At 32.3% G+C, this 1457-nt stretch overlaps 1 non-coding gene across 1 annotated transcript; it reads left to right on the top strand.

Moving 5' to 3' along the window:
- Positions 1-276: 276 nt before the first annotated feature.
- Positions 277-406, top strand: LOC122103638. Its single transcript, XR_006146811.1, has one exon. It is a non-coding gene; the product is annotated as a small nucleolar RNA SNORA40 (small nucleolar RNA).
- The last annotated feature ends 1051 nt before the right edge of the window (positions 407-1457 follow it).

Genomic DNA, 1457 nt, shown 5'->3' with positions numbered 1-1457 from the left:
TAAGAATGTTAATATTCTTTTAAAAGAGTAAAATTGAACTGGGTATCTGTGGATCACGCCTATAATCCTTACCTATTCAGGACATCTGAGAATTGAGATTCAAATCCAGCCTCGGGAGGAAAAATACTCATCTCTAATTAACCACCAAAATATTGGAAGTGGAGTTGTGGCCCAAGATGTAGAGTGCTAACCCTGAGCCAAAAGCTGAAGAACCATATTCAGACCCTGAGTTCAAGCCCCAGGATTAGCACACATTAAAAAATGTATAAAACAGGTTGTATTTGTGTGCATGTCTTTGTTAAGTTTGTAACAAAGCCTTATAGACAGGTGCAAACAGTAAATGCTCTTTTACAACCCAAAACTCATTGTTGAGTATGAGATTTTGGTACATGTAAGAAGGAATGTGATTTCTACAATCATTGGCAATATGGGGTTTGTTAACTCACACAGATTGGCTCTGAGAATAAAGTTGGTGTAAAAGCTTTAAAAAAGTATAAAACATTTCTATATACTTGGGTTTTTAAAATTTAAATGTTATTGTGAAGGTGATGTACAGAGGGATTGCAGTTACATGAGTAAGGTAATGAGTACTCTTTTTTTTATCAGTGTTACTCCCTCCCTCATTTTCTCGGACTTCATTCATTCATTGACAATATGGTGTCTAGTATCACTGCTATATTGGCTCACCCTTTGTCCCACCATTTCTATGATTTCCCCTTTCCTTCCCTAAATGAGATAAACTTACATACAAGACAAAGGGTACAGAAATAACAACATAGAGACAACAGGAAATAACCAAAGAAAAAAGAAAGCGAAGGAAAATAAAACATAGTACAATTGAAAAAACCTCTTGTTTCCATTTCTTGGAGTTCATTTTGATAATTATACAGGGCCATGTCCACATAGCTTGTGCACATATATAAAATTTGCTACTACAAATAATATATTCAATTTCTAGATTCTGTCAGTCACAGAATCTGGAAATTAAAAGAGCACATAAACATAAAGACTAAATCTACTAAGTTAATTTCAAATATTAAAAGTAACATGTATAAGTAATCACCCAAAGTTGTAGGATGTATTTTTTATTAGTACCATTATAATAGCTATAAATTATGTTACAAGAATTGACTTTCTACTTGGAATTGTCTATTACTTGCTGGTAATATTCTCAAGGCATAATATGGCCTGATTCAGGGTTTATTGTGAATCCTTTCTCACAGAAATAAGTGTTTCTGTGGAAATGGATGAAGTATGGCAGACAGAGCAAATCATAAGATAAAAAGAGAGCTTCTAACTGGAATGATCAAGAACACATAAGGCAAGTTAGTATATATTCTACTTTAAATAAATACATACTTAAATGCTATCAGTTATTATAAAACTCAACTAAACATAGACATTTAAATTTATTTACTTGAATTAAAGTCATAAATCTTTAAAGAAAAGATTTAGGA

Source organism: Dipodomys spectabilis, unplaced genomic scaffold, assembly GCF_019054845.1.
Source record: "Dipodomys spectabilis isolate Male_0828 unplaced genomic scaffold, ASM1905484v1 ptg000018l, whole genome shotgun sequence".
In the NCBI taxonomy this organism is placed as follows: domain Eukaryota; kingdom Metazoa; phylum Chordata; class Mammalia; order Rodentia; family Heteromyidae; genus Dipodomys; species Dipodomys spectabilis.
This window is presented reverse-complemented; position numbering and strand designations above follow the sequence as displayed.